Source organism: Salvelinus alpinus, chromosome 10 (genome assembly GCF_045679555.1).
Source record: "Salvelinus alpinus chromosome 10, SLU_Salpinus.1, whole genome shotgun sequence".
Classification (NCBI taxonomy): Eukaryota; Metazoa; Chordata; class Actinopteri; order Salmoniformes; family Salmonidae; genus Salvelinus; species Salvelinus alpinus.
This window is the reverse complement of record NC_092095.1, coordinates 47355445-47382887: the sequence shown is the minus strand read 5'-3', so window position 1 is coordinate 47382887 and position 27443 is coordinate 47355445. Positions and strand designations below refer to the sequence as shown.

At 44.6% G+C, this 27443-nt stretch overlaps 1 pseudogene; it reads right to left on the bottom strand.

Moving 5' to 3' along the window:
* Positions 1–27443, bottom strand: part of LOC139532933 (partitioning defective 3 homolog B-like) — a 218788-nt pseudogene that overhangs the window by 14760 nt on the left and 176585 nt on the right.

Here is a 27443-nt window from a genome sequence, read left to right as displayed (position 1 = left end):
GGGGCTTTGGTGACAAAACGGATGGCACTGTGATAGACTAAATCCAGTTTGCTGAGTAGAGAGTTGGAGGCTATTTTGTAAATGACATCGCCGAAGTCAGTTCTACGAGGGTATGTTTGGCAGCATGAGTGGAGGAGGCTTTGTTGCAATATAAGAAGTCGATTCTAGATTTCATTTTGGATTGGAGATGATTAATGTAGTCTGGAAGGAGAGTTTACAGTCTAACCAGACACCTAGGTATTTGTAGTTGTCCACATATTCTAAGTCAGAACCTTCTAGAGTAGTGATGCTAGTCGGGCGGGCGGGTGCGGGCAGCAATCAGTTTAAGAGCATGCATTTAGTTTTACTAGCATTTAAAAGCAGTTGGAGGCCACGGAAGGAGTGTTGTATGGCATTGAAGCTTGTTTGGAGGTTTGTTAACACAGTGTCCAAAGAAGGGTCAGATGCATACAGAATGGTGTCGTCTGTGTAGAGGTGGATCAGAGAATCACCAGCAGCAAGAGCGACATCATTGATATATACAGAGAAAAGAGTCGTCCCGAGAATTGAACCCTGTGGCACCCCCATAGAGACTGCCAGAGGTCCGGACAAGAGGCCCTCCGTTTTGACACACTGAACTATCTGAGAAGTAGTTGGTGAACCAGGCAAGGCAGTCATTTGAGAAACCAAGGCTATTGAGTCTGCCGATAAGAAAGTGGTGATTGACAGAGTCGAAAGCCTTGGCAAGTGTTACGCACGCCTCTAAGAAGAGGGAACGCAACACCCTGCTACAACTAAACTCCCCGTGAAGTGAAAGAGGTATGGACTGTAAGTGTGAGAAAGGATGACAAAAAGGCAGAATTTACCGTTTACTAGGATTTTATTCCTTACACGGTAATATGGGGAAAAGGGGCTGGACGGAACCAAAGCAAAGAAAGTAAATGTCAAAGCTCCCCCTCTCCTATCTAACCTGCCTACCCACTACTTACCTAACTTAGCACCGCCTGGTGCGCTAACCAAAATACAGGGGGTGGTCCGCCCAGGTCTTACCTAGTGTGCCTAGACAGTGAATATACTATGGGTATATGTATGCCCGCGGGCCTCTTGCCTAAGCACTCCCTAGGTGCCTTCCCCTTCCCGCCTGGGAACAAATGAAACCGAATATTAAATAATCCACTTCACAACAAAACTGAGAAAAAACTCAGACCATTTAAAGAAGCTCTGACAAAGCAACAAACACAGAACATACCAAAGCTGCTACCAACAACAACTAATATAGTACATATTTACAATCAACATGCTATACCCCTCAGCCATCAACCTCCTCTCTCAGCAATGATCTATATAACATTCAATCTCTCTGCATTCCTTCTCCCCTATGATCTCTCTCTCGCTGAACAGAACACTGGCTTTTATAGCTTCAGGTGGCAATGGTAATTAGAGACAGCTGTATCTTGACGAGGGGGCGGGGTCAGCTCTCCGATCATCAATTGGGGCCGACCAATCAGCTGCTTGGGGAGAAATTCCAGGAAGCCATCTCCTGAAACACACACACTCAAATACAAACTACAACATAGAAACTGGGGAACGTAACAGCAAGGTCGATGAAGACGGCTGCACAGTACCGTCTTTTATTGATGGCAGTTATATTGTTTATGACCTTGAGCGTGTCTGATGTGCACCCATGACCAGCTCGGAAACCAGATTGCATAGCGGAGAAGGTACGGTGGGATTCAAAATGGTCGGTGATCTGTTTGTTAACTTGGCTATAGGTCTATAACAGTTTGGGTCTAGAGTGTCTCCCCCTTTGAAGAGGGGGATGACCGCAGCAGCTTTCCAATCTTTGGGGATCTCAGACGATACGAAAGAGAGGTTGAACAGGCTAGTAATAGAGGTTGCAACAATTTCGGCAGATCCTTTTAGAAAGAGAGGGTCCAGATTGTCTAGCCCCGCTGATTTGTAGGGATCCAGATTTTGCAGCTCTTTCAGAACATCAGCTGTCTGGATTTGAGAAGTGTGGGGGCTTGGGCAAGTTGCTGCAGGGGGTACAAAGCTGTTGGCAGGGGTAGGGGTATCCAGGTGGAAAGCATAGCCAGCTGTAGAAAAATGCTTATTGAAATGATCGATTATCGTAGATTTACCGGTGGTGATAGTGTTTCCTAGCCTCAATGCAGTGGGCAGCTGGGAGGAGGTGCTCTTAATCTCCATGGACTTTACAGTATCCCAAAACTTCTTGGAATTAGTGCTACAGGATGCACATTTCTGTTTGAAAAAGCTAGCCTTAGCTTTCCTAACTGACTGTGTATATTGGTTCCTGACTTCCCATAAAGGTTGCATATCACTGGGGCTATTCAATGCTAATGCAGAACACCACAGGATGTTTTTGTGCTGGTCAAGGACAGTCAAGTCTGGGGTGAACCAAGGGCTATATCTGTTCTTAGTTTTTTTTATTCAATGGGGCATGCTTATTTAAGATGGTGAGGAAAGCACTTCTAAAGAGCAACCAGGCAACCTCTACTGATGAGATGAGGTCAATACCCTTCCAGGATACACGGGCCAGGTCGATTAGAAAGGCCTGCTCGCTGAAGTGTTTTTGGGAGCGTTTGACAGTGATGAGGGGTGGTCATTTAACCGCTGACTCATTACGGACGCAGGCAATGAGGCAGTGATCGCTGAGATCCTGGTTGGAGACAACAGAGGTGTATTTAGAGGGCAAGTTGGTCAGGATGATATCTAAGAGGGTGCCCATGTTAACGGATTTAGGGTTGTACCTGGTAGGTTCCTTGATAATTTGTGTGAGATTGAGGGCCTCTAGCTTAGATTGTAGGATGGCCGGAGTGTTAAGCATATCCCAGTTTCGGTCACATAACAGTACGAACTCTGAAGATAGATGGGGGGCAATCAATTCACATATGGTGTCCAGGGCACAGCTAGGGGCTGAGGGGGGTCTATAACAAGAGACAACAGTGAGAGACTTGCTTCTGGAAAGGTGTTTTTTTTTTTAAAGTAGAAACTCAAATTGTTTGGGCACAGACCTGGATAGTATGACAGAATGCCAGCTATCTCTGCAGTAGATTGCAACTCCACCCCCTATGGCAGTTCTATTTTGTTCGGAAAATGTTGTAGTTTGGGATGGAAATTTCAAGATTTTTGGCCTTCCTAATTTCAAGATTTGTGGCCTTCCTAAGCCAGGATTCAGACATGGCTAGGACATCAGGGTTGGCGGAGTGTAATAAAACCAACTTAGGGAGGCGGCTTCTGATGTTAACATGCATGAAACCAAGGCTTTTACGGTTACAGAAGTCAACAAATGAGAGCGCCTGGGGAATGGGAGTAGTGCTGGGGGCTGCAGGGCCTGCGTAAACCTCTACATCACCAGAGGAACAGAGGAGGAGTAGGATAAGGGTATGGCTAAAGGCTATAAGAATTGGTTGTCTAGTGCGTTTGGAACAGAGAGTAAAAGGAGCAGATTTCTGGGCTTGGCAGAATACATTCAAGGCAAAATGTACAGACAAGGGTATGCTAGGATGTGAGTACAGTGGAGGTAAACCTAGGCATTGAGTGACGATGAGAGAGGTTTTGACTCTAGAGGCACCAGTTAAGCCAGATGAGGTCACTGCATGTGTGGGGGGTGTGACAAAATGGCTATCTAAGGCATATCTAAGGCACAAAAGGGCTATCTAAGGCATATCTAAGGCATAGCTAAGGCATATCTAAGGCTATCTACCTAAGGCAGGGCTGGGGGCTGTGAAATAAGTGAAATAAGACAATAATCACTAACCAAAACATCAATAGACATGTGTATCCGAGTGATCATAGGGTCAAATGAGCAGAAATAGGTGAGTCAGGAAGCCGATTCAGGAGTCACTACTATGCTAGGCGAGCTGGAGACACGGCGATTCAGACAGCTAGCGGGCCGGGGCAAGCAGAAAGGCCTTCGGCGATGTCGCAATGGAAGAGCCTGTTGAAACCCCCTTGGACGATTACGTCGGCAGACCAGTCGTGATGGATCGGCGGGGCTCCGTGTCGGCAGTAAAAGGTCCAGGCCAATTGGCAGAAGAGGTATTGTAGCCCAAGAATTAGCTGGTGGACCTCTTCGGCTGGCCGGGAAATGGGCCTAGCTCGAGGCTAGCTCAAGACTAACTGGTGCTTGCTTCGGGACAGAGACGTTAGCCAGGAGTAGCCACTCGGATTGCAGCTAGCTAGCTGCGATGATCCGGTGTAAAGGTTCAGAGCTTGCGGTAGGGATCCGGAGATGTGGTAGAGAAAAAGCAGTCCGATATGCTCTGGGTTGATATCGCGCTGTGTAGACTGGCAGGTATTGACCGAGCTGAGGCTGGCTGGTGTCCGAGTTAATGGTGAAGACCGTTAGCAGTGGCTAACTGACTACTAGCTTGTTAGCTGGCTAGCTTCTGATGGGGTGCCGGTTCTAAAGTATAAAAATAGCAGATGCGTACCGCATTGGGTGAGGCGAGTTGAAGGAGAGTATATTCAGTCTGTAGATGGAAAGTGAAATAAAAATATATACGAAATATATCCGGGAAAAAATGAGGAACACGATATTTACACGGGAAAGGACGGGACAAGACAAAACACATGTTCGACTGCTATGCCATCTTGGAAACAACTGGTTAGGGATGTGAGGGAAGAACGCTGTGCATAGGTCTAACTTCAATCTCTAATGCTGCTCATCCGGGGTGCAGGGTCCCAGTCTCTCTTTGGCCAAACCCATCGGTCTCCAGTTCAATTAACATACACTACATGACCAAAGTATGTGGACACCTGCTCGTCGAACATCTCATTCTAAAATCATGGGCATTAATATGGAGTTGGTCTCCTCTTTGCTGCTAAAACAACCTCTTCTGGGAAGGCTTTCCACTAGGTGTTGAAACATTGCTGTGGGGACTTGCTTCCATTCAGTCACAAGAGCATTAGTGAGGTCGGACACTGATGTCGGGCGATTAGGCCTGGCTCGCAGTCGGTGTTCCTATTCATCCCAAAAGTGTTTGATGGGGTTGCGGTCAGGGCTCTGCGCAGGCCAGCCAAGTTCTTCCACACCGATCTCGACAAACCATTTCTGGATGGACCTTGCTTTGTGCACGGGGCTAATGTCACGCTGAAACAGGAAAAGGCCTCCCCCAAACTATTGCCACAAAGTTGGAAACACAGAATCATCTAGAATGTCATTCTATGCTGTAGTGTTAAGATTTCCCTTCACTTGAACTAAGGGGCCTAGCCCGAACCATGAAAAATAACCCCGACCATTATTTCGCCTTCACTAAACTTCACAGTTGGCACTATGCCTTGGAGCAGGTAGTGTAATCCTGGCATCGGCCAAACCAAGATTAGTTCTTCGGACTGCCAGAAGGTGAAGCGTGATTCATCACGCCAGAGAACACGCTCCACTGCTCCAGAGTCCAATGGCAGCGAGCTTAACACTACTCCAGCCGACGCTTGGCATTGCGCATGGTGATCTTAGGCTTGTATGCGGCTGCTCGGCCATGGAAACCCATTTCATGAAGCTCCCGACAAACAGTTCTTGTGCCAGAGGCAGTTTGGATGGGCACTCGGTAGTGAGTGTTGCAACCGAGGACAGACGATTTTTACGTGCAAAGCACTTCAGCACTCTGTGGTTCTGTGAGCCTACCACTTTGCGGCTGAGCCGTTGTTGCTCCTAGCCATTTCACTTTACAATAACAGCACTTACATTTGACCGTGGCAGCTCTAGTAGCAGGGCAGAAATGTGACAAACTGACTTATTTGAAAGGTGGCATCTGATGACAGTGCCACATTGAAAGACAATGAGCTTTCAGTAAGGCCATTCTACTGCCAATGTTTGTCTATGCAGATTGCATGGCTGTGTGCTTAATGTTATACAGCTGTCACCAACGGGTGTGGCTGAAATAGCCGAATCCACTAATTTGAAGGGATGTCCACATTTTTTATATACAGTATATATAGTTTACCTCTGTCATTACGGAAAGCAAGCATCTCTTTCTCTCCTTCTCTCTCTCACCTCTCTAGCTCTCAGTCTCCTTCCTTTGTGTCGTTCTCATCCAGTCCAATCTCAGCTAAGCCTTAGATAAACACACGTGCACACACACACATGCATACGTACACACACAAACACTCACAAACATGCACTAGGATGACCTAGGTGTGTGTGTGGTGATACGTTTTTTCTTTTTAGAACCCAACCAGATACAAATTCACACACAGGCACACATCATCCAAGGGCACCAAACCTCAAATATGTGCAGACCAAAGGCAGTTACGAGTTCTGTGCTCTTCAGGGGGCCAAGCCAAAGCCTCCCGACCCACCCTGCCCCATAACAACTTACCCACAGTCCACGCACACACACCTTACAGGGCTGGAGCGAGGGCCACTGCCACGGCCGGCTGCACTTACAGCCTATAGCTACTGTGATTAAAGGCTAGTGTTAGTCCCCACTTTTGATTTGGGCTGGGCTGAATTTCTCAATTATACTGCAGCTTATGTAATTATATGGGTCTGTTAGAAGTTAGTCTTTGTTTCATACTCCAGGAATAACTGAGCGACTGGCATAGTTAGGAAAGGGAGGGAGACTATGATCAGTGAAACCTGAAAGGGGGTTACAATTGGGCAGCCAGTTATCCAAAGTGTCCAATAGACACGCTGACATGAGAAGAGCTTAGAAGGGAGAGAACGAGAGAAGGGAGAAAACGAGAGAAAGGAGAGAGCAGACCTGGGTTGAAATAATTGTAGCATTTGCCTTAGACTGCCTAGAGAGCCAGATGGGAAGAGTTTGCAGTTTTGCAACTAGGACGCCCACCAGCCTCAAAAGACTTGTATAAAAAGCCCGGTACCAGTTTAAAAAAAATGAATGGAAGTATTCACAGAGTTGACAAAACATTAAGACCATCTGCTCTTTCCATGACAGACTGACTAGGTGAATCCAGGTGAAAGCTATGATCCCTTATTGAGATGACTTGTTAAATCCACTTAAAATCAGTGTAGATGAAGGGGAGGAGACTGGTTAAAGAAGGATTTTTATGCCTCGAGACAGCTGAGACAAAAGATTGAAGTGCCTTTGAATGCGGCATGGTAGTAGGTGCCAGGCGCACCGGTTTGTGTGAAGAACTGCAACGCTGCTGGTTTTGTCACGCTCAACAGTTTCCCATGTGTATCAAGCTGTCCACCACCCAAAGGACATCCAGCCAACTTGACACAACTATGGGATGCATTGGAGTCAACATGGGCCAGCATCCGTGTGGAACGGTTGACACCTCGTGGAGTCCATGCCCCCACGAATTTAGGCTGTTCTGACAGCTTCCTGATCTTCTTATATATCTCTCAGACATAGGACAGACACGTCAAAACAAACATTCTTTAGATTTTCTTTTGACTATGTTTATCCATGTATGAATCTGTTATTCAATGCATTTCTATGGGCTAACAGCAGTAAGGCCAAAGGGGTGCTAAAATTCAAATATCAAAATGATCCTTGGTATGACCATCTTAAAACAATTCCATATGTTACCCCCACTATTTATTGTTTCTGCAGTGAGGATTAACCCTCTTTAGATAATTATCTTGTACATTATCTGCAGAAAAACATTGTTTTGCGCTCAAAAAGCAGTAGTAACAGTATGCAAATCAGGGAGCCAAATTAACGGCTCTTTCACCGATGCGATTCGGTTCATGAACGACCCATCACAAAGAACTAGGCTGTCGAAGTATGGTATTGTCCAAAAAAGTGTGTATATTGTCATAAATAATCACATTTTTATTATAAAATAATCACTTAGCCACTCAATCAATGTGATTTTGTTAGCTGAGTCGGTCTGTATATTTGGTTAATTGATCCATTGCCGCACAAGTGGAGGTGGTAGCTAATTTATTCGTTTGCTCATCTATCACTGATCAGAAACATTTAGCATGTAGCCTAAATCAAGTGTACTATTTTGCTTTTGACTCATGTTAGCCAAGGGTCTATATAAGCCTACTATTTTCCTATCCAGTCCCAATCCCGCTGAAACCCAAAATCCTTACTCGTGTCTCGCACGAAAAATTCCTATGCATGTCAAAATACCGCTATAACATTTCCCCCAGCTTCTCTGCGCTATCTCGTACTTGCTGCCCATATGAGAGCATCGGTAGAGAATGTGTGATCAACGGTAGGAGAGTAGATATGGATATTTTCTTAAACAGAGTTGGTCCCCGTTAATAGATCTTGATATTTAAAATATTTCCACTCTTCAACTCCCCATTATTCACGAGCTGATCTGCGATCTGTATAATCATCAACAAAATGTTGCCAAATATCTGAGATATTCTGCCATTCGTTGAATGAGTTTATCTAGCAATTTTAGCAACTATGGTCATTTGACTTTTGTTTGACTGACGTTTGTATGATTCGACAATTTGTGCGATTCGACAATGCTATAACCTACTCGGGGTGCGTCCTGTGCGTCATTCTTTTTTATGGGAGATCCCTTGCATAGTAGCCATATCTTGATTTTAAACACTTTATATCTGCACTTCCGAGTTTTGCAGTTTTCCAAGGAATCTCAAGATAAATATGAATTATTTCCGGTATTGAAATTTAGGATTCATATTTTCCAGAAAATCTACTAACTTCTACATTCTCCCTCTCTTGATAAACCTCCCTTTTCTCACTTCTGGGTCAATCAACCTGAAAAAGCAAAAGAGGATTTCGAAACCCATCATTTCAGATTGATCTGAAATTGTTTCTGTATTTAGTAACAGACACGATTAACATTCCTGAATGTTTGGTCCAAATCGGATGTTGGGTTTATTTATTGCATATTATCTGAATCCTATAATGGCCAATTTTAGTGCAATCAATAAGGTTAATTTCTCTGAGATCAAAAAAAATTGGTTTCAGGAATGCTAATTTCACCTGTGTCTAACTACAGAAATTATTATTTCATAACAATCTGAGATGGTGGGTGTCATGGCTTGCTGAAATGACATGGAATGACTCTTCTACCCTTTCTCTCACTGTTAATAAACCTCAATTTTCTCACCTCACTCTCTCTCTCTCTCTTAATGAACCTCCCCTCTCACGTCTACTCTCGGTTGATGAATCTCCCTTTTCTCACTTCTATTCTCTGGTGATAAACCTCCCTTTTCTCCCTCTCGCTACACCTTCCTGTTCTTTACCAGTCTCTCCACAAATCATTCTACCCCCCCTTGCCCCTCCCTCCCACTCTCCTCCCCTCTCTCTCCTCCACAACATAATTCTGCGGTAGGCTACCCACTGTGCTACAGTATGTAAGCAACCCCCCGCAGTAAGCACACACACATCAGGAGAAGCACACCAGCTCATCCATTACCCATTTGTGTTGGTGCTGCTGGGCTGTCAGGCCCAAACAAGACTGATCTCTGGTCAGTGGTAGATCAGTCACTGATCTAAACACAACACAGGTCACCTCTCTGTAGTTCAGCATTAGCTCCCTCCTATGAGGCTTTGATATACTAGATTAAGGAGTAGATAATAAATAATGGTCCGACTATTGCTAGCAGGGATAATCTAGACTCCAGTAGGGGATGGGCGGGTATCTCCGGTCCTGGAGTGCCGTAGAGTCTGCTTTTGTTCCAGCTCAGCTCTAATAACATTTCTATTCAAACTTATTGGGGTCTAAATTGAATGGGCACATGATCGAGTCCTTGTTTGAGTTGTTAGTGCTAGGCCTGAACAAAAGCCTGCGGTTACCGTGGCCCTGAGTTGCCCCGCCCACCCCTCATCTAAAGGGAACATCATGCTCAAAAGACTAGGCTCTACACACCCACCACACACAATTATGGTTATGCCTGGGCATCTGCGCGGCACTAGGGGTTCTCTTGCCCCCTGGGCGTCCCACACTCCCACAGCGCTCCTGGGGGAGAGTAGACCATCACCATCAGACGAGAGGCACGCTAGCCATCCATCACTGTGACAGCGGTGGTTTTTGTTTACTTAATGATGTGGAGGGTGTTTATGAAGCGACGCCCGACCCGCCACAGCTCGCATCATCTGCCCCCAGGAGCTGACATTAAAACATCATCAACGTGATCGATGTCCACCCGACAACAGAGGGAGGGGGGGACTGCTCCGTAGGAAACGGTCCTATCTTTTGTGGAGTGTGTGGGAGGGTGGAGTGTGGGTAGTATGTGTATTTGTGTGATAGAGTAGGTGTGTGTTTGATAGAGTGTGTGCGCGTGTGCTTGTCTGTGACTTGTGTTCGTTAAATGTGCCACTCACACTGCCCCTGTGTGTGTGTGATTCCCAGGGTAATGCGTTGGAGATAAGGTGTTGATTATACTCCTCCTGCGCTATCAGCCCCGCCAGCGCCCTCCCTGATATCCAAGTTACCGTCTCTTGTAGCCAGTTCACTTCCTCAAGCCTTCATTTTTCCTCCCTTCATGACTTCAATTATGGTTGTATCCCAAATGGCACCTTATTCCCTAAATGGTGCTCTGCTTTTGATCAAAGCCAATGTGTCTTCTATTCATCTTCCATGGTCAAGACCATTTTCCACTGTAAATCGCAATCTTCGGTACATGGACGTTTCAGAAAAGGACTTGTAAAACACTTAATTTTATTTCATTTAGTTGGGTGTTTTTCAGTCGGTTAGACATTCACTGAATACCAAAGATGTCTGGATTTGACCAAGTATGGCTGCCTCTGACAAAGCACCCTATTCCCCAAATAGTGCACTCCTTTTAACCAGGGCTCATTTTGGACACACACTTTCCTTGCCTAGGCCACATGCTTGTGGTAGAGTGGAACACCAAAATGGCTGCCAGATGCATGTGGCTTACTGCGTAGGGGACATCACTGCCAGCTACTGTGGCAGGCGAATGGACAGCCACATCTAAAAATACCAGAAACTGGCCAGTCTGTACATGGAGGCCCAAGAGGCGAAATGACATCATATACACTATCATTATCATGCCTCGAAAGGATAAAAAGCTCTAGAGCGTTGTCCCAAATGGCACAGTATTCCCTATATAATGCACTACCCTTGAGCAAGGCAGTTAACCCCTAAAAACAAGTGCTCCCCAGGCACTGATGGTGTGAACTTCGATTAAGGCAGTCCCCCGCACCTCTCTGATTCAGAAGGGTTGGGTTAAATGCATTTAGTTTTACAACTGACTAGGTATCCTCTTTCCCCATAGGGGCATGGTCAAAAGTAGTGAGCTATTTTGAGAATAGGGTGTTATTTGGGACGTAGCCCCTGTACTTGGACAGATGGTACAGCTGAAGTCGGAAGTTTACATACATTTAAACTAAATTTTTCACAATTCCTGACATCTGTACTGAGTGTACTGAGACTGACTGGTCAAGATAAAGGTAGAGAGAAAGGGGAACATGGGATGAAAAGGAGAGGGAACACAAGAGAGAGTATACAGGAGTCACAGACAAGAAAAGACGAGAAAAGGATCACACACACACACACACACACACACACACACACACACACACACACACACACACACACACATTTATGTGAATACACTTTTCTCCTCAAAGAGCTGTGCAATAGTTTGGAGATATTGGTTTGGAGATAAGTTGGAGATATTTTAGCCAGGGATGGGGGGGTACAATATCTTGTTGGTTAAATTCCCTTATTGTATTTTATGCCTCAAATATGTTTTATTGAGGAGTAAACGAAGCAGGATTGTGTACTCCCTTTTTACCATTAAAAGACAACAGTGAAAAACAATTAAACAGAAAGGACACAGAAAAACCTACCCTTATTGTATTTTATGTTTGCTGTTATTGTCCGTTTGTGAAAATGTCTAAATATATACATATATTTTTAAAGATGGAGAAATGCTACACGCTCCTCTATATTCTTTTCAATTAAACATTTTCCCCAGCGCGGTACGAGGCACAACAGAAGAATGGGCCTTGTGTGACCTGGTATGAGCAGCGCAATACTCAAGTGTCATTAAATCTTAAAACATTCAAGGCTACCAAACTAGGCCGCTGAAAAGAGCAAAGACAAACAGCTGAAAGGAGGGCACAATATGGGCTACGCAGGGAGACACGGGCGCAACAATTGCCAGAGTGAATGAAACGTTGAAACATTTTGATTTACTCTCTGTATATATTGTAACTATTGGTCTGCTTTCTCTTTCCATTTAACTTACAGCATTTACATTTTGTTCTCAAGGTTTACCTCATACATTCTACATAGGCTATACAGTAAATAGGTTTAACATGCTTCTATAAGGTCTCAATATGCTTTCTGTCTCTGCCTGGGATTTCATTGGAGTCCCTGTTTAAATGATAATGTTCCATAAGCAGCTGCCTCAGGGGAAGCACCTACAGCTGTGCTGTCGACGTGGTGTTTGTTTCCACAGCAACTAACAATGAGATGATGGCGAGTTGCCTCACACTCACTGCCTCCTAATTGCGTTTGAATAAGGGTATTCGAAAGGAACACACAACGACCGATTCCGAGAGGCATCGTTAGGCTGTTTCAGCGTGCGAATAATGTTCTTTGACGGATCAAACAGAACCGGGGATCATGAGGATGGTTTAATTGTCTCAGTGTTTGGATAACGTTATAAGACGGTTCCACACGCGCAACCAGAAGTGAGGGAGAGAGGAAAGTGAAAGAGAGCATGTTTGTTAAGGCTGAGCAGTAGCGCTAAAAAGATCATATGAAAATGTGACCACCTTAATGGTTATTTTCTTAAAGAGAGAGAAATAGAGAGAGAGAGAGAAAGAGGGTGCTGCCACTGTAGAACACTTAATCCTAACAAGAGAGAGCTACAAATAAAATAGCCAGGCAGGCTCTAAGAAAAAAAATTGATCGATGCACCCCCTTTTGCCCTCAGAACAGTCTCAATTCTTCAGGGCTTGGACCCTACAATGTGTTGAAATCGTTCCACAGGGATGCTGGTCCATGTTGACTCCAACACTTCCCACAGTTGTGTCAAGTTGGCTGGACGTCCCTAGGGTGGTGGACCATTTTTGATACACAGGAGAAACGGTTGAGCATGAAAAACCCAGCAGCATTGCAGTTCTTCACACCCTCAAACCGGTGCGCCTGGCACCTATTACCATACCTCGTTCAAAGGCACTTCAATATTTTGTCTTGCACATTCACCCTCTGAATGGCACACATACACAATCCATGTCTCAATTGTCTCAAGGCTAAAACCTGTCTTTAACACATACTAGCCACATCTACACTGATTGAAGTGGATTTAACAGTTGACATCAACAAGTGATCATAGCTTTCACCTGGATTCACCTGGTCAGTCGTTGTCATGGAAAGAGACATGTTTTGTACCCTCAGTATATAGCGTGCTTAGGATCTCCTTTCTCTCAGAGCCAGGGTGTGTTTGTCCCAAATGGCACCCTAGCTCGGGCTCTGGTCCAAAGAAGAGCACTTTCTAAGGAATAGAGTGCCATTTGGGTAGCGAGCAGATAAAGACACTTGATGTCTCTAGGCAGTGGGCAGGAACTCGAAGTATGGATTATCATGGAGTTAATCTCCATGTTCTGCTGAGATGATGCGTGTAAACCACTTGTGGTGGTTAATCTAGTCGCTGTGATCTGCGTAGGCACAGCGGGAGGCGAGCCAGAGGACTCCAAGTGAGGACACACACACACATTCATGTCCACACTCATACATTCAAGCACCCACACAGATGCATAATGTGCCCGAGCACACATGCGCGTGCACACGCACGCTCACTCGTGGTGGGTCGTAGTCGAGGGCTCTGCGGCGGATGACCTCTAGCTCTTCGTCTGCGGGCGCAGCACGGGCCTGCTGGAGCTCTCTCCTGAGCTTCTGGACACGCTCACTGAGAGCGAGAGAAATAAAGAGAGAGAGAAAGAGCTCCAATAAAATCACAGGAAGACATGAACCATACAACACAGGAACCATATATGTAAAATGCACTCTGTATTACACGGAAAGAGACGACAGACCAATGTAAGATGCGAGAGAAAGAGCAAGAGTTGACCAAGTTTGCTAACCCACACACACACACAAATATACGAATTTATGCATACACACCCACACACATACCCACAAACAAACTAGACTCCCAACCTCTCCCACTCATACTAATGATGTGACTCAAGGCAGGTATTGATTCTGGGGCAGGAGTGAGAGCTTCATTAGAGGGGAACCAGCACAGGCATAAATGCTAGAAGTTCCTTTAATGACCATGGCCTTAATTAGCAGGCCTGGCTGGTGCTCTGGTGGTGCGCTGACAAGAGGATGTGTATGCATTGCTCTAAATCGTCCTACCTCCTGTCAATGGGGACAGACTGAGGCAGACATCCATTGATATGCAGAGTCTTCTCTCTACCCAACCCAGCCGAATACACAGAGGAACAGACTGACAGACAGAGCTGCAGTCCCTCACCTGCCACACAATCAAACGGACACACACACACACACAAAACACAATACCCTGCAGCTACCACCACTCAGGGACTAATACCAACTTGAAATGTACGCGCATAACTCGAGTTCTCGCCTAATTCTTCCATTGATTTAAATGCGCAATTTACAATAGGTCCAAATTAGAACACGGCCCTAAAAGAATACGTGAAGACTAACCCTTGGTCTTCACGTAACATCGTTGATGTCGTTTGTTTTGAAATTGAGGGCTTCACTGTTTAAGGTGAGGATGTTTAAAATATGGACCAATCCTTTCATCCATCCATCACCCACTCAACTCGCCCTCCCCCCTCTCTCTCCCTCCCTCCCACTTCTACCCCAGTAGCTACAGCAGCTGAGCAGGGACATTCAGAGCAGAGAAAGAAGACATTTTTAAAAACCCATTCATGCGGTCTTCGGACCATCATTAGGGCTGCCATCTTGATTGAGCGTGCATGTCGTCTCTCGTAATGAAAAAACATTCTAATTATTCTAATTATTGCTCCAACCTAATCTCGCACACCTGATCCTATCAATTAACTGGTTGATAAGCTCATGTTAGTTGCAACTGGGGATAGAGCGAAAACCTACAGGAGGGTAGCTCTCCAGGAACAGGGTTGAGCAGCACTGCATTGTGAAGAGCACTTATTTTAGGGACTAGGGTGGTGCCATTTTAGACGCAGTCCATGTAAAGGTTCAGCACATACCTACTAAATGACTCCACATTCATTCTGTTAAGAACCCTATTTTGATGATTATTCCCTATAGGAATTTGGTCTCGAGGTACCGTCTCTAAGGTCAGAGGTTACTGTAAAGCAAGTCTTTGTAATTGGTATCTGGGCCCCTGAGCCATACAATCGGTAATGGGTGTCCTTAAGCGATTAAGACGGTTCAAATGTATAGTCTATTCAACCCCCAGGTCCCAGCCTTGATGTTATGTTTTGGAACTAGGCACGGAAGGATGAAACAACGAACAGATGAGGAAGAGTATTTAGGTTCGCCCTTCCCTCTTGAGCAGGGGTGTCAACCTCATTCCACGGAGGGCCGAGTGTCAGCGGGTTTTTGGTTTTTCCTTTCAATTAAGACCGAGACAACCAGTTGAGGGGAGTTCCTTACTAATTAGTGATCTTAATTTATCAATGAACTACAAGGGTGGAGTGACAACTTTTTAAAAATGTAACCTTTATTTAACTAGGCAAGTATTTACAATGACGGCCTACCCCGGGCCAAACCCGTGCGACGCTGGACCAATTGTGCGCCGCCCTATGGGACTCCCAATCACGTCTGGATGTGACACAGCCAGGATTCGAACCAGGGACTGTAGTGACGCCTCCTGCACTGAGATGCAGTGCCTTAGACAGCTGCCCCATTCGGGAGCTCCACCATCTAGAGGGTGACAGATTATTACAAATCTTGCAGAAGTGTAGTTTTGGTGTCCCTATTCAAAATTTGTTTAATAAAAACACTTAAATATATTGCTCTTGCATCCAGCATTTCTCCATACCTTAACCAGTTTTCAATTCCTAACAATTCAGTGCACCTATAGGAACTGCTACTGAAAGTACTTTGAAGTATCAAGGGGGAGAGAGAGAAGATAGTGGGCACTATGGTTGAATGGCGCAAACCCGGCCACCGAGATTAACTGGGATTTGCCACCCAAAACCACTCCCTTTTCACAGGATAAATAACTGCGAGGTACGGGTAAATTCTAATAAATTACTCATATGAACACATGGCGTGAAATGGAACTGTTTAAATTACACGCAATGTCTAAATCTGGCTTCTCTATGGCCTCTGCATGATGAATCATCAACGTTCAAGGTGGGGACAGACAACCCATCTCAGTATGGAGTGCAGTTCACAATGCATGTACAGTAGACCTATCATCTCATCATGGTAACTTACTTTTTTTGTGACAGTTGGCCTGCATTTTCTGCAGCATGGTCTATGCAGTAATATAAAGACGGAATGCGAGTCTGATTTACCCATCTCTATCTGACTTTCGGGGGTCACCTTATTTATTAATTGTAAAGATGATATACACACACAATTTTTTTTTTTATTGCAGCTTGAATATCAGTGCACGCGTGAGCACTCTCACAGTCTTTCTCTCTCCATCACTCCATCAACTCCATTCAAATTGCATCCACAATAGATAACCCTGTTCTAGATTGACACAATATATAGCTATATATATACAGTGGGGAGAACAAGTATTTGATACACTGCCGATTTTGCAGGTTTTCCTACTTACAAAGCATGTAGAGGTCTGTAATTTGTATCATAGGTACACTTCAACTGTGAGAGACGGAATCTAAAACAAAAATCCAGAAAATCACATTGTATGATTTTTAAGTAATTCATTTGCATTTTATTGCATGACATAAGTATTTGATACATCAGAGAAGCAGAACTTAATATTTGGTACAGAAACCTTTGTTTGCAATTACAGAGATCATACGTTTCCTGTAGTTCTTGACCAGGTTTGCACACACTGCAGCAGGGATTTTGGCCCACTCCTCCATACAGACCTTCTCCAGATCCTTCAGGTTTCGGGGCTGTCGCTGGGCAATACGGACTTTCAGCTCCCTCCAAAGATTTTCTATTGGGTTCAGGTCTGGAGACTGGCTAGGCCACTCCAGGACCTTGAGATGCTTCTTACGGAGCCACTCCTTAGTTGCCCTGGCTGTGTGTTTTGGGTTGTTGTCATGCTGGAAGACCCAGCCACGACCCATCTTCAATGCTCTTACTGAGGGAAGGAGGTTGTTGGCCAAGATCTCGCGATACATGGCCCCATCCATCCTCCCCTCAATACGGTGCAGTCGTCCTGTCCCCTTTGCAGAAAAGCATCCCCAAAGAATTATGTTTCCACCTCCATGCTTCACGGTTGGGATGGTGTTCTTGGGGTTGTACTCATCCTTCTTCTTCCTCCAAACACGGTGAGTGGAGTTTAGACCAAAAAGCTCAATTTTTGTCTCATCAGACCACATGACCTTCTCCCATTCCTCCTTTGGATCATCCAGATGGTCATTGGCAAACTTCAGACGGGCCTAGACATGCGCTGGCTTGAGCAGGGGGACCTTGCGTGCACTGCAGGATTTTAATCCATGACGGCGTAGTGTGTTACTAATGGTTTTCTTTGAGACTGTGGTCCCAGCTCTCTTCAGGTCATTGACCAGGTCCTGCCGTGTAGTTCTGGGCTGATCCCTCACCTTCCTCATGATCATTGATGCCCCACGAGGTGAGATCTTGCATGGAGCCCCAGACCGAGGGTGATTGACCGTCATCTTGAACTTCTTCCATTTTCTAATAATTGCGCCAACAGTTGTTGACTTCTCACCAAGCTGCTTGCCTATTGTCCTGTAGCCCATCCCAGCCTTGTGCAGGTCTACAATTTTATCCCTGATGTCCTTACACAGCTCTCTGGTCTTGGCCATTGCGGAGATGTTGGAGTCTGTTTGATTGAGTGTGTGGACAGGTGTCTTTTATACAGGTAACGAGTTCAAACAGGTGCAGTTAACACAGGTAATGAGTGGAGAACAGGAGGGCTTCTTAAAGAAAAACTAACAGGTCTGTGAGAGCCGGAATTCTTACTGGTTGGTAGGTGATCAAATACTTATGTCATGCAATAAAATGCAAATTAATTATTATAAAATCATACAATGTTATTTTCTGGATTTTTGTTTTAGATTCCGTCTCTCACAGTTGAAGTGTACCTATGATAAAAATGACAGACCTCTACATGCTTTGTAAGTAGGAAAACCTGCAAAATCGGCAGTGTATCAAATACTTGTTCTCCCCACTGTATATATATAGACTCCTGGACCTAATAAAAAAAATGTACCCAAGAGAACATATAGCTTGCTCCATCTATGGGCTTTTAGGTTTTCCTGTTGTGCGTAATGTGCAGTAGCCATATATCATATATGTATTGGATAATGGCACAATCATTTGGGCTTGGCCTCATTAGAGGCCTCATTAAATGTCTAATGTAGGGCTCATGAGGCTCAGGTAGCGTCAGGCTTGAATTTTCGATCAAAGCTCTAATCAAATCTGGACATAGGCCTATTCATATGCTTTATAACGCTTTTGAAGGACAATTACTGTTTTGGCGGGAAATACCAGGTTATCTGGGAGAAAAGTTATTTATTCTCGGGATGGAACATTTGTAAAATCCCGGGATAATATTTAACCCTAGTGGGAACTGGGCAGAGGGTTCTTTACTGAGCTCAACTGTTTAACAGAACATTTCAGAATAATGTGGGAGGTTATAACTCCTCCATAAGCACACACTTTAGGCAGAAAGCAGAAATACTAAGATTAGAGAATTGGTGATTCAGCTGGCCTTTGAGGTCAGGTACACCCAAATGCACCATGTCTATGCAGGCACGTTTGTGTGTCTGTGTGTGTGTGTGTGTGCGCGTGGGAGCATCGAACCAGGTTGTCATCAGAAGCTAATTTCCCCTCGTTTGCCACCCAGACACCAGGGAGCCCAGAGCACCAGTGGAAAGTTCAGTAAAGGGTAAAGATATTTATTTTTCCTCTTATCCAGTGGGAGGGATGTGGGAGCCAGAACTTTCAGAACCTTCCATTCCCTTTGGTCTCAGGGATGTTTGTCAAACCTGTGTGTGTATCTGTCCAACCTCAGGAGGACTAATTAGGGAGACTTGGCCATTGAACTAGGGCCACCAGGACTCGGAATGTCTCTGACTGGCCACATCAAAGAGAAGACAGGACAGGACAGGACGAAGGAAAGTTTAAGTAAACGGAAATGGTGCTGTATTGATCATCCGTTGAGGAACGTTGCAATTATGGTGGCTGAGAGGGCAATGGTGCAACGATTCGGTCAGCATAGTTCTGGAGAACTCCAACCACACCATCTCCCTGTCTTTCCTACTGACACCACTAGTGCATACTGTCCTAATAGGTTGCAGATGGACTAGTGTCTAGGATTAGGGCTATATACAGTTGAAGTCGGATGTTTAAATACACCTTAGCCAAATACATTTAAACTCAGTTTTTCACAATCCCTGACATTTAATCCTAGTAAAAATGTCCTGTCTTAGGTCAGTTAGGATCACCACTTTATTTTAAGAATGTGAAATGTCAGAATAATACTAGAGAATGATTTATTTCAGCTTTTATTTCTGTCATCACATTCCCAGTGTGTCAGAAGTTTACATGCACTCAATTAGCATTTGGTAGCATTCCCTTTAAATTGTTTAACTTGGGTCAAATGTTTCGGGTAGCCTTCCCACAATAAGTTGGGTGAATTTTGGCCCATTCCTCCTGACAGCGCTGGTGTAACTGAGTCAGGTTTGTAGGCCTCCTTGCTCGCACACGATTTTCAGTTCTGCCCACTAATTTTCTATGGGATTGAGGTCAGGGCTTTGTGATGGCCACTCCAATACCTTGACCTTGTTGTCCTTAAGCCATTTTTCCACATCTTTGGAAGTATGCTTGGGGTCATTGTCCATTTGGAAGACCCATTTGCGACCAAGCTTTAACTTCCTGACTGATGTCTTGAGATATTGCTTCAATAAATCCACATAATTTCCCTTCCTCATGATGCCATCTATTTTGTGAAGTGCACCAGTCCCTCCTGCAGCAAAGCACCCGCACAACATGATGCTGCCACCCCCGTGCTTCACTATTGGGATGGTGTACTTCGGCTTGCAAGCGTCCCCCTTTTTCCTCCAAACATAACGATGGTCATTATGACCAAACAGTTATATTTTTGTTTCATCAGACCAGAGGACATTTCTCCAAAAAGTACAATCTTTGTCCCCATGTGCAGTTGCAAATCATAGTCTGTCTTTTTTTATGGTGGTTTTGGAGCAGTGGCTTCTTCCTTGCAGAGCGGCCGCTCAGGTTATGTCGATATAGGACTTGTTTTACTCTGGATATAGATACTTTTGTACCTGTTTCCTCCAGCATCTTCACAAGGTCCTTTGCTGTTGTTCTGGGATTGATTTGCACTTTTCACACCAAAGTACGTTCATCTCTAGGAGACAGAACGCGTCTCCTTCCTGAGCGGTATGACGGCTGCATGGTCCCGTGGTGTTTATACATTTATACAGGTCTACAAGTGTTTTTCTGAGGTCTTGGCTGATTTCTTTTGATTTTCCCATATTGTCAAGCAAAGAGGCACTGAGTTTGAAGGTAGGCCTTGAAATACATCCACAGGTACACCTCCAATTGACTCAAATTATGTCAATTAGCTTATCAGAAGCTTCTAAAGCCATTACATAATTTTCTGGAATTTTCCAAGCTGTTTAAAGGCACAGTCAACTTAGTGTACGTCTTGACCCACTGGAATTGTGATAGTGAATTATAAGTGAAATAATCTGTCTGTAAACAATTGTTGGAAAAATTACTTGTGTCATGCACACAGTAGATGTCCTAACTGACTTGCCAAAACTATAGTTTGTTAACAAGAAATTTGTGGAGTGGTTGAAAAACTAGTTTTAATGACTCCAACCTAAGTGTATGTAAACTTCCGACTTCAACTGTACATTTTGTATTCTGATGTTCATATTTTTATTCAACTACATTGAAATACGATACGTGGCTTTATAAGAAACTCCTCAGGTGACTATTTTTTGTTCCCTCTTTCCTCCCTCTCCACCTTTTCTCTAATAATATTTGACAAGCGTTTTTCTCCACAGGTCCGCCCCTAGTGTCGCTGTAATCAAATGTGACACCCATCCATGGACGCACCTGCCATCGAAGTCCTAATAAAAACATTTCCGGGCGCTAAATTATGTAGACACTCCAGAGTCAACTTGCTCCTCTCTGACAGGTGAGGGGGGAGGAGGACGCATCACTACTGAGCATGTGCACATCAAACACACACACACGAGTACACACACAAGTACACACACACGAGTACACACACACACGAGTACACACACGAGTACACACACGCGTACACACACACGAGTACACACACACACACACACGTGTACACACACACACACACACACACACACACACACACACACACACACACACACACACACACACACACACACACACACACACACACACACACACACACACACACACACACGTACACACACACGTGTACACACACACGTGTACACACACACGTGTACACACACACACAATATAATATAATTCAGCAGCATTGAATTCTAGACTGGAGTGTTGCTAGGTTACAAAAAGGCTTCGCAGCAAAACCACTGAGCGGGTTTGAGTGTGTGTCGGCAAAGCTGTGTGTCCATATGCATGAATGAATCAATGAATGGGTGCGTTTCGCAAGCAGATGTGTGTTGTAAGTCTGTAAATGTGTGTGTGGTTGGAACACAGGACTATGTGGCGTAACGAAACTATCATACAGTCAATTCCAACCAGACTAAGTTGATCATGTTACGCTGTTGCTAGCTCGAATTAGTCTTCCATTACAAATGTCAGTAGAATATGAAGCGTTCAGATTATGCTGCTGTAGTCGAGCAGGGAGAGGAGAGGGAGAAAGAGAGAGGGAGAGAGGCAGAGACAAAGAGAGAAAGAAAAGGAGAAAAAGAAAAAAGGGAAAGCGAGAGGGACAAATAGAAAGAATGAGGGAAGAGGAAAGAAGAACAGAATGGTGGAGTAATTAAGTGGCCAGTTAGAGGAGAGGAGTCTAACTGATCTGTCAAGCTACTAGACTGTGGCTAATTATCCTCCCCTTTTTTCCCCTCTCTATGTCTGACTCATTCCCTTCATTGCAGTCAATCTATTATTTTCCCATCCCTTTTGCTCTGTCTCTCCTCTTTCCATCCCTCTATCACAATCTCCCTCTAACTTTCAAATAAAATAAAATTTTATTTGCCATGTGCTTCGCGAACAGGTGTAGACGAACAGTGAAATGCTTACTTACGGGTCCTTTTCTCACACATGCAGAGTTAAGATAAAGATTTAAAAAAGTAAATAGTGACATGAGGAAGAAATACACAGTGAATAATGAATAACAATAACGAGTAAAGATAGCATGGCTATATAAAGGGAGTACCAGTACCGAGTCGATGCGCAGGGATACGAGCTCATTGAAGGAGCTATGCACATATACAGTGGCAAGAAAAAGTCTGTGATCCCTTTGGATTTACCTGGATTTCTGCATAAAATGGTCATCACATTTGATCTGACCCAAGTCACAACAATAGACAAACACAGTGTGCTTAAACTACTCTCCCTAGGAGTGGCCGTCCTGCAAAGATGACTGCAAGAGCACAGCGCAGAATGCTCAATGAATGAGGTTAAGAAGAATCCTAGTGTCAACTAAAGACTTACAGAAATCTCTGGAATATGCTAACATCTCTGTTGACGAGTCTACGATACGTAAAACACTAAACAAGAACGGTGTTCATGGGAGGACACCACGGAAGAAGCCACTGCTTTCCAAAAAAAAAACATTGCTGCACATCTTTAGTTCATGAAAGAGTGCCTGGATGTTCCAAATTATTCTGTGGACAGATTAAACTAAAGTTGAGTTGTTTGGAAGGAACACACAACACTATGTTGGGAGAAAAAAGGCACAGCACACCAACATCAAAACCTCATCCTAGCTGTAAAGTATGGTGGAGGGAGCATCATGGTTTGGGACTGTTTTGCTGCCTCAGGGCCTGGACTGCTTGCTATCATTGACGGAAAAATGAATTCCAAAGTTTGTCAAGACGTTTTGCAGGAGAATGTAAGGCTATCTGTGGGCCAATTGAAGCTCAACAGAAGTTGAGTGATGAAATAGGACAACGATCTAAAGCACAGAAGTAAATCAACAACAGAACGGCTTCAACAGAAGAAAAGACGCCTTAAGGAGTGGCCCAGTCAGAGTCCTTTGACCTCAACCCGATTGAGATGCTGTGGCATGACTTCAAGAGAGTGGTTCACACCAGACATCCCAAGAATATTGCTGAACTGAAACAGTTTTGTAAAGAGGAATGGTCCAAAATTCCTCCTGACCGTTGTGCAGGTCTGATCTGCAACTATAGGAAACGTTTGGTCGAGGTTATTGCTGCCAAAGGAGGGTCAACCAGTTATTAAATCCAAGGGTTCACATACTTGTTCCACCCTGCATTGTGAATGTTTACACAGTGTGTTCAATAGAGACATGAACACATAATTGCTTGTGTGTTATTAGTTTGAGCAGACTGTTTGTCTATTGTGTTGACTTAGATGAAGATCAGATGACATTTCATGATCAATATATGCAGAAATCCAGGTAATTTCAAAGGGTTCCCATACTTTTTCTTGCCACTCTAGGTAGGGGTAACGTGACTAGGCAACATGGTAGATAATAGACAGTAGCAGCAGCATATGTGGTGAGTGTGAATGTGTGTGAGTGTGTATGTGTGGCGTCAGTATGCATGTCTGTGTGCGTTCTATGTGTAGGTGTATGTAGTGTGTGTTGGGGTTTCAGTGTAAGTATGTGTGAGTAGGGTCCAGTGTGTGTGCAGAGTCAGTACAAGAGAGTTAGTGCAAAAAAGGGTCAACGCAGGTAGTCTGAGTAGCCATTTGAATAGCTATGTAGCAGTCTTGTTTAGCAATTTTATGTCCTGGGGGTAGAAGCTGTTCAGGGTCCTGTTGGCTCCAGACTTGGTGCACTAGTACTGCTTGCCGTGCGGTAGCAAACAGGCGTTTGACAATTTAGAGGTTGTTTGTTACCTCTCTCTCTTTAAAATGACACCATCTCCTTAATGATTCTAAACAGCGTACATTAAATGTTTGCTTCGGGAAAAGCTTGAGGCTCTGCAGACCCTAAACCCCCATGCTGACAAATGCTACCGTACAGTATACTGATAAATTATGCATCCACGGCTGTGCGTTTGGTTGTTAGCTATACAGCACATTCGGAAAATATCCTTGAGTTTTTCCACATTTTGTCATGTTACAGCCTTATTCTAAAATGTATTAAATTGTTTTTTTTCTTCTCTCATCAATCTACACACAATACCCCATAATGGCAATGCAAAAACAGGTTTCGAAATTTTAGCAAATGCGATTTTTTTTTATAAAAAATGAAATCACACATTTAAGTATTCAGACCTTTTAATCAGTACTTTGTTGAAGAGCATTTGGCAGCAATTACAGCCTCGAGTCTTCTTGGTTATGACGCTACAAGCTTGGCACACCTGTATTTGGGAAGTTTCTCCCATTCTTCTCTGCAGATCCTCTCAAGCTCTGTGAGGTTGGATGGGGAGCGTCGCTGCACAGCTATTTTCAGGTCTCTCCAGAGATGTTCGATCGGGTTGAAGTCCGAGCTCTGGCTGGGCCACTCAAGGACATTCAGAGACTTGTCCCAAAGCCACTCCTGCATTGTGTTGGCTGTGTGCTTAGGGTCATTGTCCTGTTGGAAGGTGAACCTTTGCCCCAGTCTGAGGTTTTCATCAAGGATCTCTCTGTACTTTGCTTTGTTCATCTTTCCCTCAATCCTGACTAGTCTCCCAGTCCCTGCCGATCAAAAAAACAGGGATGATGCCAGGTTTCCTCCAGACGTGACACTTGGCAATCAGGCCAAAGAGTTCAATCTTGGTTTCATCAGACAAGATAATCTTGTTTCTCATGGACTGAGAGTCCTTTAGGTGCCTTTTGGCAAACTCCAAGTGCCCTTTACTGAGGAGTGGCTTCTGTCTGGCCACCCTACCATAAAGGCCTGATTGGTGGAGTGCTGCAGAGATGGTTGTCCTTCTGGAAGATTCTCCCATCTCCACAGAGGAACTCGGTCAGAGTGACTATCGGGTTCTTGGTCACCTCCATGACCAAGGCCTTTCTCCCCCAATTGCTCAGTTTGGCCAGGCAGCCAGCTCTAGAAAGAGTCTTGGTGGTTCCAAACTTCTTCCATCTTAAGAATGATGGAGGCCACTGTGTTCTTGGGGACCCTCAATGCTGCAGAATTGTTTTGGTACCCTTCCCCAGATCTGTTCCTCGACAAAATCCTGTCTCGGAGCTCTACGGACAATACCTTCTACCTCATGGCTTGGTTTGTGCGCGTGCGCTGACATGCACTGTCAACTGCGGGACCTCATATAGACAGGTGTGTGCCTTTCCACATCATGTCCAATCAATTGAATTTACAACAGGTGGACTCCAATCAAGTTGTCAATTGAGTCTCAAAGCAAAGGGTCTGAATACTTATGTAAATACATTGTTAAAAAACAATCTAAAAAACCTGTTTTCGCTTTGTCATTATGGGGTATTGTGTGTTGATGAGGACTTTTTAAAATCCATTTTAGAATAAGGTTGTAACGTAACAATGTGAAGAAAGGGAAGGGGTCTGAATACTTTCCGAAGGCACTATACATGTGTGCTTATCCTGGAAATATAGTCAAATAAGCGAAATAATTAAATAAAAACAATTTTAAAATTAAATCAGAAATATCCATGATAGATACTGTATTTAAGTGGATCTTTGAAGGCAACAAAGATAACAAAATATCCCCCCATGCTTGCCCAATCCCACTGACCCCATAGTGACAGTATGACCTACTATAGCAACTCAAGGCCATACATTGGAGTGCACTGTGAAGGAGTGATTTCCTGGTTTTTGGATCAACTCACCTGTAACTCAGAGGGGGCTGAAGCTGCGACGTGGAAGTCGAGGGCGGGGCTCTCTGCTTGTTTACCTTGGCATAGAGCCCCTCTAAGTCTTCTGCCGAGGGCTTGCGGCTGTGTGAGGGCCCCCTGAGGAGAAGGGGTGCGGCTGAGGTAGGAGGGTGAGGGGCCCTTGGGGGGCTCCCGAAAGGTGTTGATGCGAGCGTAGTTGGGGTCCTTGTCATCGTCTTCCAAGTCGGGTGGCAGGGGGTCGGGGGTCACGTGGCAGTCCCGCACCTCCATGTAACGGAGTTCGTGTCTGTCGGCCATATAAGAGGGGGCAGATACTGTCACTCACTGTCTAAATCAAACTCACATTAACTTGATGGGATTGGACAAAAAACTACATACATTTTATATATGTTATAGAGTGGTGTTTGAATGATTGGAGGGTGGAGCCCAAGTGTGACAGACCGAAAGACAAGAGGACAGAGACAGACACACGGACAGAACATTGATTGATGTACACACAGACAACAGGCCGAACAGTGTGCACTCACCTCCCTCCCTCCTCAATCTTGTCCAGCTCCTCCTCGCTCAGAGCCTCCAACTTCTGCTTGGCAGCCTTCACCTCCGCCTTGCTCTTCTCCTCCTTTTTCTTGCCAAACCTGGGGAGGGAGAGGGGGATTGAAAGAGAAAGAGAGAAAGAGGGAGAGACCAAGTGAAAAAAAATTGTTAAGATGTTTTTTCATTTGGGATTCAAAACATTGTGGCGGTTCGTAAAGCAAAAATAGACTCAGCAGATATTATGAAAGGAACTATTTCTAGTTGAGTAGGAGGCCACACAGTAGTGGAGAGACTATAAGAAGGGAGAGAAGGAGTAGACTCAGGGCTTCATGTCTGGAACCAAACAGCAGAGTCCAGTTCACACCGCAGCCAAACATGTGTTCACACTTCCACACAGCAGGACACTGTACAGCATCGACTACACACATAGACCCTCCACACACACATACGCACGCATCTCACACACACACATAAAGTACACCAGTCAAAAGTTTGGACACACCTACTCATTCAAGGGTTGTTCTTTATTTTTACTATTTTCTACTTTGTAGACTAATAGTAAAGACATCAGAACTATGAAATAACACATATGGAATCATGTAGTAACAAAAAAAAAGAGTTAAACAAATCAAAATATATTTTACATTTGAGATTCTTTAAAGTAAAGCTCCCGAGTGGCGCAGCGGTCTAAGGCACTGCATCTCAGTGCAAAAGGCGTCACTACAGTCCTGGTTCGAATCCAGGCTGTATGACAACCGGCTGTTATTGGGAGTCCCATAGGGCGGCGCACAATTGGCCCAGCGCCATCCGGGTTTCCCCAGGGTAGGTCGTCATTGTCAATAAGAATTTGGTCTGACTGGCCTAGTTAACTAAAGGTTAAACATATGTTTTTAATTTTTATTAATTTGCACACTCTTGACATTCCATTTACCAGCTTTACCTGGAATGCTTTTCCAACAGTCTTGAAGGTC